At 37.8% G+C, this 20,845-nt stretch overlaps 1 pseudogene; it reads right to left on the reverse strand.

The window, feature by feature from the left end:
- Positions 1-2,638: 2,638 nt before the first annotated feature.
- LOC143571848 (UDP-glycosyltransferase 75C1 pseudogene) lies at positions 2,639-10,244 on the reverse strand (annotated as a pseudogene).
- Positions 10,245-20,845: the final 10,601 nt, after the last annotated feature.

The raw sequence follows: 20,845 nt of genomic DNA on the forward strand, positions 1-20,845 counted from the left end.
GGTGTGCGAAAAGACACAACGAAAAAAAAGACACAATGATAAGCGAAAAGATACAGACACAATGATGAAAAAAGACACAATGATAAGAGAAAAGACACAATGGTGTGCGAAAAGACACAATGATAAGAGAAAAGACACAATGATTTGCGAAAGGACAAAATGACGTAATTTTTGTTTTAAATTTTATATAACAAAAATCATACCCATATTAAAGATAAAAAAACGATTGTTATTATGTTGAATTTTTTTTTTTAAAAAATATCATACGAAAAAGTTATAGACGTTCTAAAATGATGAGGGTATTAACATGTGTCTTGCTTTTGGAGAGAGAAAATGTGTACAATTACATCTAAACTCTTTTCCTTTTGGTCCTCACTTGACACATGTCAATTATTAGGGATATTTTTCCGATATGAATCTTTCTCACTTGACCCTATTTAAACTATTGTTTTAGTTTGAACTTTGAATTTATGTTCAAGATTTCTGGTTTTGTATGTGTATTGTGATTCTATACATGTAAAAAGTTAGGGACTCAAAACTAGGAATTTATTGTAGTTAGGTTAATTTTTTAATATTTAGATTTTATCTGAATCTGGTCTGAAATGAAATTAGATAGATTCCGGAAAAATATCCGTAATTCAGATTGGATTGAAATTCGAAAAGGCCTTAAAGTTTTTAATTTAAAATATACGAACCAATAGTTGAGTATCTGATCTAATGAACACCTATAGCCTTCAACTAAAAGGTTTTGTTTAGAAAAACTCGGTGAGAGTTTTTTCCAACTAATCTGTGACCAAATCTTCCGACCAGTTTCCTTCTAGCGAGTCAGTGACCTTTCTGACAATGAGAAAATAATTTTTTGATAATAGTTAAAAACAATTTTATAGAAAAACAAAAAATGACTTTTTTGATAGGATTATAAACTTTCGTTGGAAGATAGTCACAAACTAGTGGTATTCTCCTCATCTATGCAACGTGCATTTGATTGGTATAAGCTCGATTTAAAACGTAAATAAAATACACATCAAGGGTATACTCAGAAATCACGTAAAGTTAAATAAAGAAAAGTTCTCGAACATGCAATATTACCAGAAAGTTGAACGACTTCCAAGACTAATTCTCGTAATAAAAACATGGAAAACACATGTTTTCAAGTAATTTTCAATAGGGGTGTTCATGAAATCCAAATTCCGAAAAAAATCAGATTCGTAACCGAAACCAAAATAAACGGTTTGAATTTTTGTTTGGATATTCAGATGGGTCAATCCGAATATCTGAATAACTAATTCAGAGTTGGATTTTATTTGGATCAAATTCAAATATGGAACAAAAAAAATTCTGATCGTTCGGATTAATCAGATATCCGTTTGGTCTACATAAATAACATGGTTTTAATGGTATTTTACAAATCTGTATGTTTATTTAGACTATTGTTTGAAGTTTGAAGTTTGAATTTTTTACTTTGAGTTTATGTTCAAGAATAATTTCTAATTTTTGTTTTTGTATGTTTATTGTAATTCTAAATGTGTAAAAAAGTTACGGACCAAAAAGTAGAAAATTTTTGTTATTAAGTTATTTTCAGATTATTCGGATGATTTCGGATTAATCGGATTTTATCAGAATCCGGTCCGAATTGAATTTAGGTATATTCAGATCGGATAAGAATATCCCTAATTCGGATCGGATTTCGGATAGAGTCCTAAAATTTTCAAATTCGATTTGAATAAACCGAATAATCCGTTATTTGATCAGATAAACACCCCTAATTTTCAACCAAACGGTTTTGTGACCAAATCTTCCGACCAATTTCCTACCAGTGACCATTTCGACAATGGGAATATAATTTTTTTATCGAAGTTAAAAAGAACTTTTATTAGAAAGAAGGATAGTTTTTTTTATATAGAATTATAAACTTTTGTAGGAAAATAGTCACAATCTAGTGGGATTCTCTAGTGCTTCGCAGCGAACATTTGAAATCTAATTGGAAAAATATTACAATTAACCTAAATTTTAGGTTTAAGAAACTTGCATTGAGTAAGCGTAAGAAACTTGCAAAAGAGAGTACAACAAATCATACCAAAGTTACAAGCCTATGATGCATAACTCTCTCAAAATTGTATATATATAAAATTACAAATGATTCAAGAAAAGTTAAATTTTGTAGGAAAATTAGATTATTAAAAAAAAAATCAAGGTCTCAAATTTATGAGAAATTTGTTTTCATAGGAAACTACCCATCAAAATATATTTCGTAAAAATACTTATAGGAAAATGGATGGTTAGAGCATCTCCAACGCCAAAGAGAATTGACGTCTGAATTCAACGTGGAGCAATGATGGAGGAGCGAGAGAGATGAAATAGAGGAGACAGGTGGTGAGGGGCCTTGAATTACGGATGGAAGGTGAGGCTTCCTAAAGAATTATGAGAGGAGTAGGAGGGAAGAGAAAGAAACATACGAGATATCTAAGTGAGCTAGCAGAAGAGAGTGAAGAGGCATCCGCACCATTGTGACAGTTGTTAACAAAAAATGATGTTCATCTATTTATAATAACAGGACATAAATGAACTTCTTATCAAACGATCCACTCGTTTAGGGTTTATTTTACAACACTAACACAAGCAAGTTAATTTGGTATTCTCAAAATGTGGACGATCCGCCAATCTTGAGAGCTTCTCTTGCCAATTCTTTCCATTTCTCAGCGTTTCTTCTATCTCTCCATCTTCCATCACCATTTCCACACACCTCTTAATCTCCTTTCCTTCCAGCATTCCATCTCCCTTCCTCTTTTTCACCTTAACACCTGTTTTCCACACATCTTCTATCATCTTCGCGTTGGTCGCCTGATCCGACCACTGAGGAAATGCTACAGTCGGAACACCGGCCGCCAATGCCTCAGTTTTCTAATTCCACCCACAATGCGTCACGAAACACCCAATTGCATGGTGGCTAAATACCTCCACCTGAGAACACCAACCCACCATCATGCCTTGCTTTTTAACCACCTCTATCTTGCTCAAGTTCACCCTTTGGTCACCATCTCCGATCACCAACAAAAATGGCCGCACACTTTCAATCAAGCCAAATGTAATCTCCTCAACCTAATCTAAGGATAAAGTCGACGTCGTTCCAAACGAAGCATACACAATAGAAGATTTTGGCTTTGTGTTTAGCCATTTGATACATTCTTCCTCTAGCTGTTCGTGCGAATTGTAAGATGGGCTTCTTCCGTCTAAGAACTCGGATGGGACGGCGGTCAAACAGGAAGCATCACAAGTTTATCAATAGCTCTGATGGACTCTATTTCAAGTTCATCAAAAGTGTTCACAAGTATTCTTGGAGCTATTTGGAGCACATCAATATGGTCTTTCAATATCTGTAGGATAAATTTGTGTTCCTCCGGGCAAGAGGACAACAAAAATGATGGCAAGTCATCAGCGGTTAACGATGGAAGCCCGGGTAAATTAATAGCAAATGCTGGGTTGTTGTCGTTACAAGATATCAAACTTTTATAGCCGTTGAAATAATAATAATAGATATCGAAGACTATGGCCAGTTGGCACCAGAGGAGAGTTGATTCCAGACCATTGGCATTAGCCACCTTTGCTGCCCATCGTAAGACAGTTGTGTTGACAAATTGTTCAAAAGGTTGGCCTGAAGCAGCCGCGGAGCAAATGATTTCCGCGACGGCACAAGAATCATTAGTAGCAAAATCTGAAATGAATTTTTGCATGGTGGTGGTTGGTTGTTGGCCATTGTCATGGCCATCAGAAAACGGGGAAAAGTTTTGGCCGGTTTCTTTGTCAATGCGTTGTATGACGGAGAGGCTGGTGGAGAAGGTGACATGGATACCCAACTTAAGGAGGCGGTTGGCGAAACGGAGGGATGGGTTAATGTGGCTTTGATTTGGATAAGCGACGATAAGGACTTTGTTTTTCGAGTAGCCTCTCACTGTAGCGCGGAGGGTATCTAAACATTACCACGGTTGATAAACGAACGACTGGCCAATGTAGAAACATCCCATCGAGGCATTGAGAGAATGTCAGTGAATTTTTCAAAATACTGCATCCCATTCTCCCACTTTACAATGCAGACTTTCAACTTTCAACCAGGAGATAATATCATCCTTCTGTCTTCACATTAATAAACTTTTTCATCTGAGTCTGAGATAGCTTAGCCTTAAACTGGAGATATTATTGTTGTTGAACATATCTCACAGTTTCCAGCCATTTGGTAAGCTTTTAGCGATGTAATTGTACATATCAGACGATTCTCTTGACTCGGGCTCGGGCACATTAAACTATTTTTCCTTTCCCAACTTCTCTTTCACAGTCCTTTCTTCGGCATGTTCAAAATGTTCAGTAATGAAAAATAAAATCCCCTCAAGTGTTGTTCATTTTATATAGATCAGGGCATTCCTAGGCCGTTACATCTTCCACTTCTACGTTATCATAGTAAGTGTTATCAGATGGAACATTCTGATCAACACTCACATCAACTTCATCCTCTACTTCTTTATCATCCCTCATCACTAACTCATATACATCATCCTTGTTCATGTCGAACAACATGGTGATTTTTTCCTTGGATAGATAATGTTCAACAAAATCTTCTGTGACATTCGTCAATTTCGGGTCTTGTTTGTATTCGTTTATGCATTGTTTTACATTGTAAACCGACCCGTTATGTATACCGAAACTCATGATATATAAAATATTGGATTTTTATGTTACCAAATTGTTCCCATTTGTTTAATTTGAAAAACCTCTTTTATGGATTCGAAAACGGACATAAAACGAGAAAATTACATCAAAAACGAACTTCCGGACGCACAAACGAACCACAAAAGACGAGCTGGGCCAGCCCCCCCCCCAAGAACGCCGCGCGCGGCGCCTAGACACCCCTGCACACATTTTCGTTTTTGTTTGTTGTTTTGTGCTTTGCTTGTTTGTTTAATCAACCTATTTTCATGCAAAACATAAAAGAGAACCTTGTAAATAAGATTTGACCCTTACCCTATATATACACACTCATCTTCTTCATTTTACTCTTGCTACATCTCTAAACTCTCTTTCAAACTCCATACATTCAAGTTGTTATTTTCTTAGTATTCTTGAAGTTTTGACTTCCAAATGTCAAACTAAGTTTAATCTTTCTTTCTAATTTGTTCATCTAACTTTACTAACACTTGTTTATGGTTGTACAACATATATATAATAGTACCCCTTGTTACCTTTGGTAGTTACTTCTCTGATTCCGGTTGGTTAAGTTTCGGACCTCGTAAGGCAAGGCTTCATGGAGAACTTCGTGTTCTTGATATATATATATATATATATATATACTTATGTAAATTGTTTATACATACTACCCATGTTTAACTTATGCTCTTTTTAGTTTGTTTGTCATATTTATGAAGTTCCATGGTGGGGGTTTGTAAAGACTAACCTCGGTTTAACCGTAAATAGTCCAAACCGTGAATCGAACTTGTTACTAGTTTTGTTAAATAATTGTTTTAAACATGCTTTATGTTAGATTAGTTTCTGAAATTCATTTATACAAGTTCTTGGTTATTTGGGCATGTGGAGACCATCAAGGAACGTATTGTGAGATGGAAACCGGACCAATCCGATTTTTACTCGCTTAGACACACAAGTGTGTTTTTAGCTATCAGGACTTGTATATTTCTTTAAAAATAGTTTACAAACTGATTTTTATTATTTTCTTAAATACTTGGAAATGTTGGATCCAACTTGATCTCATAACAAAGTTTGGACCGACAAAACCGAACGCTCGCTTAACGTACGTTGTTAGTTCTAAAACAATAGATCTACATACTTGGTTAAGTCTTATAAAGTTTTTTGTGAGTTATATCATAACAATTAATATTTTGGAAAGTTGACTTTGGGTTTGACCATTCGTCAAGACCCGAACCAACAACCCGAACACTCGTTAAAGACCCGTTTTAGTATCTTTAGCCCAATGGAACTTTCATTTTAGAATTTTTCCCCCTTTTTACTTAACATTGGTTAAGTAAATATGAAGGTTAGATACTTTAACCCGGTTTCGAGCAAACTTACATTTTAAAGGGTTATTAATATAAATTCTTAAATAGTTACATTTTAAACCTTAAACTTTAAATTGTTTACTTTTTTTTACAACAATTATTTCACTTAAATATTTTTAAGGCAACCTTTCTAAACCCAAAACTTCTTTTCTTTTAGGCTTTGTTCGTTAAACTCGTCGTTCTGGAAAATCTCCAAATAATCAATCTTTCAAGTTTATGACTTGAACGTGAGCAGTTTCATGCCCCGTTTTCTATATTTTATTTTGGGGGTGACATTTCATCTTATATAAACTAAATGTTTTATACTTGGGTCTTAAACCACAAACGTTATTGTATACATTACTTAAATACTTGCTCGATTTGGTGTTCTATGATTATATGCTTACGTGTTTATTGCTTTTGGTTGGTGGAAGTCTATAAATCCGTGAACTATCTGGTATTCTCTTATAGCATAGTGTCGTTAACGTAATGCAATTAACGATATTCTTTTAAATCCTGAACCATCTGGTATTCTCTTATGGCAGGTGACACTAACGTAATTCTATTAGTGATTTTTATCCAAATTATGGCTTTTATTTATTATTTCGTATACTAGTTTTGTGGATCTTTCTTACTATATATCTATATGTTCAAACTTATGAATTGCTCACCAACCTTTGTGTTGACAAACTTTATTTTATGAAATGTTACAGGTTTACATCTTGGTTAATTTTGGATGCTTGAAGAAAACGTCACATATACCTTTAGGATATTAGCAAAAATGAACAATATTTGCTTTGCTACATTTTGTTATATTTTGTTGTGACTTGTTATGAGTATTGTTATGTGACGTTTTCGATGTTGTGAAATGAAATGAGTTTATTAAATATTGTCTCTTTAATTATATCATGTGCTTATGGGCAATCGTTACACCTCGGCATGTTCCGCCACCTTTGGTCGGGGTGTGACAGATTGGTATCAGAGCCATGACAATAAGATAGGTGGTTAGACGTAATGACCTAGAATTTTTATGCTTAAGGCCCTATACGTGTGCTTATCCGTGTTTACTCTATTTTGATTGTTCATATCACATGTTATTTATAAACTTGTTTAAAATTCACCAATATCCTAAATGTTCACATACACACACTTTCATAGTATTTCCAAGGTATCCTTACCTTAAAACGCAAAAAGTAGTTTTCATTGTGTTTTATGGATTACAAGATTAACTTGGATTCCGTTGTTTCAAATCCCTTAAAGGTTGCGTTTATTTCGGGTTTGTAACCATCATAAAAAATGAGACATTATAAAATGACCATTTGACAAAATGATTCCAAGAATCGAAGGTGATTTACTTACCTGTGATGGTTGAGTTATAGTGCTCGTTTTCTAGGCCACAAATCATGTTATATATGTCAATTCTTTAAGTAGTCGAACGCGAGCGTTCCGGTGGCCATCCTTATTTTCGGTGTCAAAATAATAGAACTACGGTGGTACATGTACTAGCGTTTTGACATGATGTTCTATCTCGATTTATTGTGTTATTATCGTTATTTGAGTCGAAAACATGAAAAAGTTTTCAGTGGTTTGTACACATGTTTAGACTCAAATATGTTGTTTTATAAAACTTTTTAGTGTTGGAATATTAAGTCATGGTGGCTCATGCACGATTTTTCCAACTCTATAAATCTCAAAATCTCAAATTTTCGAACTTTAACATCTCAAAATCTTTTACATTTATTTTCGGTTTTGTCATTTATAAACAAAGGTTTACATTTTTTTTATCTAACACTAACATCTCCTCTTTACTAACTCTAGGATTCATAATCAACAATCTAAACTTCATCTTATTTTATTTTTATATACCTTCATATTCATTACTTTTTACCCAAAAACTTATTCCATTTTCTTAATAAACTTTTAGCATGCCTCCGCTAAGAAGCCAACCGCGCTAGAACTCCACCCGACGTATGGCCGGTCTCATCGCCAAACAAATGGCCACTGTGATTCCCGAACTTGTAACCCAAATCCAAGCTGCCCAACCCGCTCCCGTTGTTGCACCCGTTGAACCCAAACCCGCATCTTACCTGCTTAAACAATTTACTAGTGCTAACCTGTCCGAGTTCTATGGAACCAATTGTGCGACTACCTTGTTGCAATGGTTCGAATCGACTGAGAGTGTGTTCTGACACACCAAATACCCTGTCAGGTCACCGATTTCAGCTGGATCATACTCAAATCATGTCATAACTCACACAAATAAATGTGTCGACGAGGGAGTTAATGACGGGTTGCTATATTTAGAAAGATTACTGTTTATTAAAGGAGGAATCAATAATAAACAGGGTAGTTGCTATAAATATTCATATGTAACTAACACACACAAGATTCACTCAAAATATTTCCATTCATACGAAGGTCATCATACAAAAAGGATAATCGATTTAGGGTTTCTTGTAGGAAAACGGCAGTGGCTCAATAAATATTCTCACTTAGTATCGTATTCAGCCGCCTATTTTTCCGTGTTGTGTCTCTGTCCTCAGGTGTGCCCTAATTATTCCTTTTATAGGCCTGACACCTTTGGACAACTGTCATTTCTTCTAGAAACCCTAAATGCTAAAACATATTCAAATTACATATTCAGAAATAATCCTAAGTGTAAAACAAGTCTTCCGGGTAGGCTTTGCATCAATTTTGTCTTTCCGAGTATGCTCTGCCATCCTTCATAACTTGCTAACATAGAAGTGTGCTCGGGATCAGTTTCCGGGAAGACTTTTCTTAAAGAGTATTTTACCAAGTAAAATACTCACCGGGTAGACTTCAATCTTCTTGACTTTTCCAGACTTTGCCCGACAAACCCTTACGAGCAACCTTGTTCTTCAATGGTCCCTTCAACCCTTTGCTAGTGAATAGCTTATTAGCAAAGTGTGCTTGGTAGCACTGTTCCTTACTTGAGTTGAACCTTGCCCGATGATTCTTAAGATATTCCATCAAGACATCAAGCATACTTGGTCCATACTTATTAATGAATACCTTGCCCGGTCTTCCAATCACTTGGCTTCATGAGATTGGTTAGCCAGAATCTTACTCGGGAGTGAACTTTACTTGGCCATGAAGAACAAACTTGCTTGATAAAGTGATCCTTGCCCGGATAAGCATAAACTAGTGAACCATGCCCGGTAATACACTAATTTGCAAACCCTGCCCGGATATCCACTAAAGAAGACTTCAAGAAGATAACCCTGCCCGATAGACAAAATATCGTACCCGGCTAAGTAAAAGCTTGCTCGGAAGTCTATGGTGTGCCCGGTTCCATACTTAGTCATTTCTGAGGAGGTTGAGAAGATTCCAATCTTAAAATATGATTAGTTTTGGGTCAAATCTTGACTCAACAATCTCCCCCTAAATTGGAACACCTCAGCTGTCCCAAAACACATCTATAGTTACTTACACAAGATTAAAAATACACAACAAATTCAAAATCAAAGTTACATAATCAAATTACATAAACAATTACATATTCAAAAGTCTGTCAAAAGACATTACAAAGTAAATCCTACTCTATGAGTCTTGTCTCTTCCTCTCATTGTAGGCAGCTTGTCTTCTGTCAACTATTACTGATGCAGCTCTTAGCTTAAAAATATCAAGGATTCGGTAGTGAGTGTGACTTTCTGGAATAACCAAATCCTTTATATCCATCAGATCTTCATCATGCAGGTAAGTCAAGTCTTCATCTGTTTTTATTATCCCCAGTACCTTTCCAACAGAGTTTCTTAGCACATACTGGTCAACATCTTCTTTATAATCAATCTCAGTAATGATGCCATTCTTTTGAACTGTGTAGTTGGGGCGTGTCATTCTTCTTTGAAGACTGATGCATGTATTCAAGTTTGACAAAGGATTTCTATCTTTGACAATTATCTTGTAGTTCCTTTCAGCAATGTCCATCCTTTTTAACTTTGCAGTTCCCTTAGATCTGTGAAATTGGACAGTTTTCCAGTTTCTCTTTTCTTTTAGGAATGGGAAACCTTTGTCAGCTTCTTCTCTTAAGTACTTGGATAGATCATTCTGTTGTCTTCCAGCCCTACTGCTTCTGTTTCTGTAATAATACAAACTGAGATCTGTCATCCTCTCCAGTTGTTCATGAGTGTATTCATGAAAATCACTCCTCACAACAATGTCTCTCAGTTGCCTACTTTCCATAATTACTCTAAGAAACTCAGTAACAGAATCATAGTAGAGTTGTCTTGGCAGATCCACATCTGATTGTGGTATTTCTGTTCTTTGGGATCCACTCCTACTAGATTAACCTCTTCCACTTCTTCCACCTTGTGGATATCTTCTTGAAATTGGCGGCCTAAAAGGAATAGACTTCTTGGGTTTTCTAGGCTCCAAGTTGAAAGTTTTAATGTAGATTGATTCTACCATTTCAGGTGGAATGTGAATATGTTCATCAACATTGTGTCCTGCCTCTTTCCATAGAATTTTTATCATTTTTTGTATTCCAGGATTGTTTGACAATCCTGCAAGCACAAACACCCCATCAACAAAGCTTCTAGGGTTATCACTTTCCCATAGAGCCTTTTCCCAGTCAGCCTTTTGCATGTAGAAAAGTTCTTTCAAGTCTTGCTTTTCTAAGGCATTAAATGAAACTTCATCCATTGCCCTTTGATTAATCATTATGCCCCTTAGAATATTGATCATCTTTTCATTCTCCCAAGGAACAATTAGTTCATCTTCAGGTTCAGGCTTAACTTCTTGAGGGGTTGGGGTTTCAACCGATCTGACTTGTTCTTTTAACTGTTCCCTCAAGGTTTGAATTCTTCTTTTCTTTGTTTGAGGTTCATCAGTTGGTTCAGACTGCTTGGATGAGCTCTCAGTTTGTACCCTCTTCAATTTTTCCTTTCTTTTAAGTTTATTGTACTGGTCAAATACTGATTCTCTTGATAAGTTCCCAACTATCTAAGGTTTTACCCCTTTCTCCAACAGGTATCCACACATACCTCCAAACTTCTTTTTCAAAGTTTCCATCTTTTCAACTTTTCATTTTCTTTTACACATTTTTCTATCAATTTATCTCTTTCACTATTGTAGAGATCTTGAAGCTTGTCACGATTGAAGTGGCTCAAATCTTTTTCAGAATATCCATGCCTCCTTAGATAGTCGCTTTGTTTCTGAGCATCTCTATTCTTTTGTTGCATGGCTCTTTTGATCTTTTCATTTTCTTCCTCAAGCCTCTGATTCAACTCATCATTATTCATAGCAGCCAAAGTCTTAAAACTTATTCCAAATCTTCTCAATTTCACAACTAATGGATGTTTCTTTTTAGCTTCCATCATACTCAGCTCAATGTTTGCCCTTTGTTCCTCAGTCATTGTGACTTGAGGGGACACAACACTGGCAGCTTTAACACCTTTTCCATCATTGTCATTATTATCATCAGATTCACCAGACTCATCCTCTTCTTCTGTTGATTCATCAAGTGCATCAATTTTGGGTTCATCTGAAGGTGGATGTTCTGGGTTTGGTTCACTCATGACAGGAACATCAGGAACACCTTGAACCTTTTCTCCTGGTTGCAAGGTTTGCAGTGGGACTGCCCTGATTGGACTATCTTCATCAACAGGAGTTTCAACATAACATTTATTCTTCTCATCCTATTTTCCTCTCTTCTTAGGTCTTTCATGTTCAGACTGTTCAGGTGCCCTTTTTCTTGAGTATTTCTTTCCATACTTGGGATCATCCACATACTCCCATTCATCTGGGTACTTTCTAATGTCATCTTTAATCTGTTGAGCCCATTTCTTTGCAGCCATTGAGGCAATGGGCTCACCAATCTCCTCTTCATTCATCATTTTAGTATTCAGTTTTGTAGGTTCAGCAGTTTCATTTGAATTCTTTTCAGATTGACTTTGGGTTTGAAACATGCTAACCACTATGGCTAAGGAATTGTCTACTTCCTCATCTCTCTTCAAATTAATCAAAGCCTCAATCACATCTTGATCAGCCACTTTTTCATTAATTACTTTTGCCAAATTGGCTTGGTTGATCAAGGTTTCCTGCTCTGCCAGCTCCTCTTGAGTCAAGGTTTGGGCCAAAATTTCCCTCTCCCTTGTCTCTCTCAATATATTTTCCTATTCTTTTCTGGCAGCAGCAGTAGCTTCAGCATCATCTCTAAACAAGATATCTTTCTCTAGATAAGCCTTAACAAGGCTCTTTTTCAGTTACTTTAGCCTTTCCCTTACTCAATCTTCTCTGGATCTCTTCTTCAGTTTCAGGCTCAACTTCATCAACATCTCTATCTAGTCTTTCCATCTCTTCATCATACTCTACAGTCTTGGAGGTTTCTGTTTGTTCAGTTTCTGGTTCAGTGAGTATCAACTCCTCAGTAGCAGCATCTTCTTCATTCATTACATCAGTTTGAATGTCAGTTAGATTATTAGTAACCACATCAGTCAAGACATAAGTATCTTCATCATTTAACTTTTCAATATCATTTCCAGTTTCTTCTTCATTTCTCATTTCTTCCTCCTCCTCACTCCATACCACATTCAGAACTTCATCATTCACATCATAATTTTGTTCTCTAACATCTGATTTATCACCTTCATAATCAACGTCCTCCAATCTCCTTTCATCCCTTTCCTCACCATAATCATATGCATTCAGAATCAATTTCAAACTATCTACATTCTCAACATCTACCATAGAATCAGTTGGCATCTTTTCATTCTCCCTCTATTTTGGGGCAGCTGAGGTCTTCTCAACCTCCTGCTCCAGGGCTCGAATTCTCAATTTTGCACGTACCAACTGATCTAACAACATTACATTTTCACTGGTAACCTCCTCATTTCTTCTCTTCAACTCAGCATTTTCAACCATTAAATCCAAATTTCGTTGGAAAATATTTGTTTCTGTCTGCGGAGTTGTAGGTGGTGATGTAGAAAAAGGTTCATATTCAGGTTGTTCTTGGGTTGTGGTTTAGGTTTGAATAATGGGTTGGGGTGGTGATTGCGTATGAGGTGGTCTTGAAATAAATGGATCAGTGTGAATTGGGCTAGTGGTTGGTGGTGTTTGTGGTGTTGGGGATAAATGAGTTGATATTTCAGGCTGGCTCAAGGTTAAGGTTTGAGGTGGGGATTGAGTAGTTTGGAGTGGGGGAGTTTGTGGTGGTGATGGTATAATGGGTTGGTCAATGTGTAATGGTGATTGTGGTGGTGTTGGAATAGGTAGGTCAGTTGGTAATGGATGGTGTGATGGGGTTTGTGGTGGTTGTTCAGGTTCATCAATTTAGTCCCCGTGATCCAGTGCAACATCATCCATGGCTATTCCACGGAATTCACCTCCTTCATCACCATCATGATCATCATCTCCACCTTCAAAAACTTTCATCCTCACTCTCAACATCATCTTCTCCTCCTTTCTCCTCTGAGCTTAACTCAGGCACCGGCATAATCTCCAAATCATGGTTCAACAACCATGGTAATAATTCAAAAGGAGTGTTGGAATTGAATCTGTTTGCCCTTCCAGGATTTGCAATTCTTCTATAAATGTCTGGATCCTGCAGCTGATGTGTCATACCAATTGTGGGCAAATCTTGTAATTCCCTGTTAAAGATTATCTGCAGGAATCTAGGGTATTGCAAGAATCTATCCTCTTCTGCCTTCTTCAAATTTCCAACCATGCCATCAAATATCATCTTAGAAAAATTGAAAGGCAGATCATATATAATACCAACAATGGCATTTGCTAAATCACGACTCATCAGAGTCCATGATCCTTTTCTTGGAGCAAATCCTTGTATCACATGGTGTATCAAGAACCTATACAACATTGGGAACATCCCCTTTTGAAATTGTCCATCATGAACAGTTCCCTGATACCCCATCGTCTGCTCAAAGATCTTCATCAAATGATCAGTATTGAAATTAATATGGTTATGGTCATCATCACGTAACTGCAGACATCTTCTTATCATTCCTTCTGTAACATGAATCTCATGTGTCGCAACAGTTGCTTCAATTCTTTTCCCATGTATGTCATCCACAAGTCTTGCAAAACGCCAGAAATCTAGGGAATGATTTCAGTAGATGATTGGACATTCTGTGAAAGCAAATCGCACATTGGATCTAGCCATCCAAGAAATCATCCTCTCCACTGTCTCATTGTTGGGAGTGACCTCCAATAGTGCGCACATATTGTGCTTTGGTTCAAAGGCATACTTAGGTTGAACTTCTTCTTCTTCTGCCATATTTGAACAACACAATCAAACATATTCAAAGTGAAATTAGCATAAAAGTTCATTAATTTAAGTAATTTCAAGTTAAAAATTTGTAGAAGAAAGAGAGAAATTTCATTAAGAACCTGATCTTCGACAAATTAATAACCTAAACACAAAAACAGAGTATTAATAATCAAGTACATAATAAAAACCCATTATAGTCTAATCGTTATCAGAAAACACATTATCATTGCTTAACGAGTCGGAATTAGGGGGCTGATTAAAATTAGGGTTTGTATTAGAGACGAATATGATGAGTCGGTTTGGGTTTCTTTGAGAGTAAGCAGTTGCAGTGGAAGGAGAGAGAGAGGGGGAAAATAATGTTGAAAATATCCCTAACTCCCCCTTTACACCTTTTGAAAGTGGGTTATAAATGCATTTTGTCGTGTAGTGAATTATTAGCTATCAAACATAATAATCTTATCCAATTTAAAACCTTACCCAATAAAATTAAAAGGTTAAACTTTGCTCAGAAAATTTTCATTATTAATTGACAAAGTTTACCCGGCATCTTCCACTTAAAAATCATGCTTGGTCAAATTAAGTAATTTAAAGTCAAGATGTAATGAAGAAAGCTTTCCCGAAATACCAGATTTCTTGAGAACTAAATCACAAGATAGATAATCAAGTATAAAGTCATCAAATAAGCAATCTTGCTATGAATCAATTAAGATACCCATATAAATTTCTCAATTTTAAATTAAAATGTTTGATCTAGAATAAACCCTGTCACACCCCCATACTAGGCCTAGGCATGTGACTCGATAGTTGGTACCACATTTGTGAATAAGTCAGAGTTACGGTTAATTAGCGGAAGACTTTATAAATTATAAGGATCAAAGTTACAAAATTTTTACATTACTAAAGAAGGAAACAAGTCCCTTTTGTGTTTACTTGTTTTAGGTTTACAAAACCACCATTTGGTTATATTAACATTTAAAATTTATCCAAGCCATCGGATTCTTGAGCCTTCGTACTTTAGCTCTAATCTTGGTTACCTGCAAAATGTTATAAAAATACGTCAGCAACGAATGCTGGTGAATATCCTGACGCGAAAACATTTCCTTTTACTTTGTTACCCCTCGAGGGTTACGCGTGCCTCGGCCCATCTTGGCTTCGGAATAACAAAGTTAAAACAATATCATTATAAATTCGAGCCTCTACCTGGGTCACCCCAGCAAGACACCGCAGCGTCCCGACGTACTTAGGTACCATAAATATACACAAGGTAATTCTCACTCGAACATACTTTGGTTCGGCCCATCGTGGCTGGAGGTCGTGACCAGGCGTGGTGCGATGTGCCTACCGCATTTTACCACATATGTAAGGATCCATACAAACGTATACTACAGCCTGAGGGCTAGGCTTTTACTCTTATTCATAATGTTTTTAGAGACACTTAGTCTCATGTAAAGTTTTACACATAACACGTTTAATTATTTGAAAACAAGTTTGTAAAAGTGGGGCGTATTCACCTTTGATCGGGATCGGTTTCCAACACCGTCCTTGCGTAATCTTTCTTGCTATCTCGCACCTATAGTACGAGTATAACTTTTATTAGTCAGATATACAATCCGGCTTAAGACCTTTAGTCTTATTACCTCGATGAACCTTTAGTTCATTTCTTTTACTTTAAAACCTTTAGTTTATTATAAAAACCCGACGTTTCTTCTTTTCTAAGAAATGTATTCTTTTTCTTTTATTATATAAAAATATCTTTATTACTTATATAATAATTATAACAAAGAAACATATATATTTCACATATATATATATATACACTTTCTTTATTTTCTTTTCTTTGTTATATAATCTCTTTTTTATAAACATCGAGTATAATTCCGACTTAGGGCATTAAGCCTTATAATATTTTATTATTATTTTAGTCGGGTAGTAAGCCTTACCTTTCCTCGGCATAATATTTCCTAGATATTCGAGCAGCACTTCTACGCCGCTTAATCTTTTCAACACTCGCTTTGATCGCCACTTCACTTCGGCACGCAAATTGAGACACCAAATCTTCTCATCGCGCACTTCGAGGTGATCGTCGGGTTGTAAGAATGACACAACCTTCTTGATCGGAACATCGTCGGGGAGTGGTTACGTATATCGAGGAATGGCACGTTTATCGAGGAATCGGGGAACGGTTTTCGAGGTGGATCATTGGCATGAATTTCGAGGTGTAGAGAGAGAGTAGATAGATGATTGTATGCTGGATTTTGGTGTGAATTGTGAAGACCCCGGACCTGATATTTATAGGCAAAATCTTGGATCCTATCTCGATACGCGATAGACTCCTTGTCACCCATCGCGTAGCGCGATGTAGCTTTGCATCGTCATCACGTAGGCCTGCCACGTGTTGCTACGTGGCAGACGGTGTGCCACGTATTAACACGTGGCGGACGATGTGCCATGTGTTGCCACGTGTCAGGACACGTGGCGAGAGGTGTGCCACGTGTGTACGCGTGGCAGTCTTGTGCCAGAGGTGTCGGGACACGTCATCCCGATACGCGATGACGTAGGTCCAACCAGCGATCGCGTATCGCTGTTGACCCTTCCAGAAGGTTTGACCAAGCCCCATCGCGATACGCGATGGCTTGTCCTTTGTCCCCATCGCGTAGCGCGATAGGACAAGAAAACAGATTTTTCATTTATAACTTTGGAGTTTGAATTTGGCAGGATTAGTCCCTAAACTTTTGAGAGTTGTCATTTTTGGCCCAAAATTCCCGTGATGTTACATCCTCCCCACCTTGAAATAAATCTCGTCCTCGAGATTGCTTCACGAGAATAAGTGGGGGTATTTATTTCTCATTTCAAACTCGAGTTCCCAAGTATACTCGGCTCCTCGTCGGGAATCCCATTTTACTTTCACTATTTTCAAAGTTCGTTTTTTGAGCTTCTTAATTTTTGAACCTTCGATTTGAATTGGGCGCTCAACAAATTTTAAGTTCTCATTAATTTCAACATCTTTTAACGGTATCGAGAGAGATTCATCGGCTAAACATTTACGCAGATTTGAGATATGGAATACATCGTGTATCCCTTGCATTTCCTCGGGTAGTCGCAGTCGATATGCGATAGTACCAACTCGTTCAAGTACCTCGAAGGGTCCAACGAATCGAGGACTTAACTTTCCTTTCTTGCGAAACGGACTACGCCTTTCCACGGCGAGACTTTCAAAAGAACATTATCTCCGACATTGAATTCTAACGGCTTACGACGGACATCGGCGTAACTCTTTTGGCGATCACGTGCTGTCTTAAGTATTTTGCGGATTTGGAGGACTTTTTCGGTAGTTTCTTGGACTATCTCGGGTCCAGATAATTAGTTATATCCAGTTTCAGACCAACACACGGGCGTTCTACATTTTCGACCATACAACGCCTCAAACGGTGCGGCTTGAATACTTGCATGATAACTATTGTTATATGAAAATTACATTAGGGGTAAGTGGTCATCCCAACTTCCACCTAAGTCTATCACGCAAGCTCGGAGCATATCTTCCAACCTTTGAATTGTCCTTTCGCTTTGCTCATCAGTTTGTGGATGATAGGCGGTGCTAAGGTTAAGCGTTGTGCCTAGTGCTAGTTGGAAGTTTTTCCAAAAGTGAGACGTGAAACGACTATCTCGATCAGAAATGATGGACAATGGTACCCCATGTAGGGCCACAATATTGTTAACATAGATACGAGCTAATTTGTCCATTGAGTAAGACTCATTGATGGGTATAAAGTGTGCGGATTTTGTTAATCGATCCACAATTACCCAGATTGCATTATGTTGTCGAGTCGTTTTAGGGAGTTTGGTAATGAAATCCATGGTAATTAACTCCCACTTCCATACAGGAAGTTCGGGTTGCTGAAGCAATCCCGAAGGCTTTTGGTGTTCAGCCTTGACTTTCAAACATGTCAAACATTTCGCCACATGCGAAGCGACATCTTTCTTCATTCCATTCCACCAATAGTTCTCCTTGAGGTTATGGTACCTTTTGTCACTCCCGGGATGAATCGTATATTTAGACTTATGGGCTTCATTTATTATCTTCTCACGCAATCCTCCAACAATTGGTACCCAAATTCGGTTCCCCATTCTAAGAATACCATCATCACCTTTGACCAACGAGTCAATGGTGCCATTATGTTTTTCATCATAGATTTGATTCTCGTTGATTGCTTGAGTTTGAGCGGATTTGATTTGGTCAACAAGATCGATTTGAAGTTCTAGCCTTAACGCTGGGACTCTTTTTGGCTTTTCGTACTCTTTACGACTTAAGGCATCAGCCACAACGTTGGCTTTACCTTCATGATAAACTATTTCGCAGTCATAGTCGTTGAGAGTCTCCATCCAGCGTCGTTGGCGCATGTTGAGCTCCTTTTGATCAAAGATACGCTTTAAGCTCTTATGATCAGTGTACAGGGTAAATCTTACTCCATAGAGATAGTGCCTCCATATCTTAAGTGCGAAGATTATGGCGCCTAACTCTAGATCGTGAGTCGTGTAATTCTTCTCGTGTACTTTCAATTGACGAGAGGAGTAAGCGATTAATTTCTTTCGTTGCATCAATACACATCCCAAGCCGGAATGGGACGCATCGCAAAAGACAACGAAGTCTTCAACACCTTCTGGTAAGGCCAGTATGGGAGCTTGGGTAAGCTTTTGTTTGAGTATATCGAACGCCTCTTGTTGCTTTGTTCCCCATTCATATTTGACGTTCTTTCGAGTCAAGGAGGTTAGGGGAACAACGATTCGAGAAAATTTCTCGATGAACCTTCGATAATAGCTGGCCAATCCCAAGAAACTTCGAATCTCGATTGGCGACTTTGAGATCTCCCACTTCGAGATAACTTCAATCTTAGCAGGGTCCACTAGAATTCCGTTAACGTTGATGATGTGACCAAGAAATTGCACCTCGTGCAACCAGAACTCGCATTTCGAAAACTTGGCGTACAATTTCTCGGCTCTAAGAGTTTCATGTAACGTTCGAAGGTGATTCTCATGATCGGCCTTAGACTTAGAATAAATTAATATGTCGTCGATGAACACGATCACAAACTTATCTAAGTAAGGCTTACAGATACGATTCATCGTATCCATGAACGCAGCCGGTGCATTAGTAAGTCCAAATGGCATAACGGTGAACTCATAATGGCCGTACCTTGTTCGAAACGCGGTCTTTGTAATATCTTCGGATTGAACCTTAAGTTGGTGATAGCCGGAGCGGAGATCGATCTTGGAAAAGAAGCTAGCACCTTGAAGTTGGTCGAACAGGTAGTCGATACGCGAGAGTGGATAACGGTTCTTGATGGTAACTTTGTTGAGGGCTCGGTAGTCAATACACATCCGCATGGATCCATCCTACTTTTTGACGATTAGTATCGGCGCTCCCCATGGCGATGAACTTGGTCGTATAAATCCTTTCTCGAGAAGCTTGTCAAGTTTTTTTCTTCAGTTCTTTCATCTCGGTTGGCGCGAGGCGATATGGAGCCTTGGCGATCGGAGCAGTGCCGGGAATGAGATCGATCCTAAATTCTACCTCGCGATCGGGGGGAATGCCGGGGAGTTCGTCGGGAAATACATCGGCAAAATCGGAAACTACAGGAACGTCTTTGATTTCTTTAGGTTTAGATTCTTTGGTGACGTAGGTCATGAATGCTAAGAATCCTTGATTTAAACATTTGTTAGCTCTTATCATGGAGATTAGGCTAACTTGGCCCGCGTCCTTATCCCCTTTGATTCGTATCGTACGTTTGTCAGGATCTCGAAGTTCAACAGTCTTGCTATTGCAAAGGATACGGGCATGGTTGTCGGATAAACAATCCATACCCAACAAAACATCAAAACCAGCAAGAGTCATGGGCAACAATTGAATAGGTAAAACGTAACCGGCTAATAGGATTTTTCCGTTTTCTAACTCTTCGGAGATCTTAATAATTTTACCACTAGCGGTCTCTACGCTTAGAGTTTTATTAAGTTTGATTAAGGGTTCGTTTAATAGACTACAAAACTTATAATCTATTAAAGTTAAATTGGCTCCTGAATCAAACAAGACTCTAGCATATGCATTGTTAACAAGGAACGTACCGGTAATGGTTTCCGGTGCGTCAGTCGCTTTCTTGGTATCCAGGACGAATACTCTTGCATTGCCCTTCTTGGGCTCACTCTTCTGACCGCTACCACCCGCTGGTTTATTCTTGGGGCATCCAAAGCACAGATGTCCCATCTCCTTGCAGTTATAGCAAGTCATCTTCTTCTTCCAACAATCGGCCGTGGCGTGACCGAATTTGTGACATGACTCACAAGGACGGGGAGTTAGATGGCATCGACCCCTATAGTATTTCTTGTAAGTTTTGCATTGTGGGATGCCGGAGTTGAAGCCAAACCTTCGTTGGTTGACTCCCTTACCCTTGAAGCGGGTATTTGTTTCCTTCTTCGGGTCTTGTGTTGACACGACCCTCTTGTCTTCCTCTTTGTTGCGGATCATTCCGCCAATTAGGTACCCAGCCAACTCCATCGCGGAGTCGGC

This window comes from Bidens hawaiensis, unplaced genomic scaffold (genome assembly GCF_021521415.1).
Source record: "Bidens hawaiensis isolate Kalapana, Puna unplaced genomic scaffold, B.hawaiensis_p1.1 tig00001336_1, whole genome shotgun sequence".
NCBI classification, from domain to species: domain Eukaryota; kingdom Viridiplantae; phylum Streptophyta; class Magnoliopsida; order Asterales; family Asteraceae; genus Bidens; species Bidens hawaiensis.